Raw genomic sequence first — 407 nt, forward strand, 5'->3', positions numbered from 1 at the left:
GAGGGGAGCTGGGGCTCTGACAGAACCCTCGTGTCACACACGGGGTGGCCACGCCGCTGCTGCTCCCCACGGCACGCGCTGAGTGCCGTGGGCACAGGGAGCGGCTGGTGGTGCAGACCAGGAGACCCCAGTGCAGGAGCCAACCAGGGTCCCACCATTGGGTACCAGCACCCTGCACCAGTGCCAGCTCTGGGTGTTCCCCCAGGGACGTGGCAACAGCAGCGTTACCTACTACAGCTACTTGCCTGAAGTTACTTCCTTGTAGTCTAAAAAATAATAAATTAATGAATTAAAATATCAGTTCAGGTTTTCAAAGTGTGTGAAGCTCATTTAACGTATGTTCCAGCTTAGTACGAGAACTGATGGGGGTGAGGAGCCTTCAGTCGATCCTAAACCAATACGTTTAC

This window comes from Buceros rhinoceros, unplaced genomic scaffold (genome assembly GCF_000710305.1).
Source record: "Buceros rhinoceros silvestris isolate BGI_N320 unplaced genomic scaffold, ASM71030v1 scaffold3037, whole genome shotgun sequence".
Lineage (NCBI taxonomy): Eukaryota > Metazoa > Chordata > Aves > Bucerotiformes > Bucerotidae > Buceros > Buceros rhinoceros.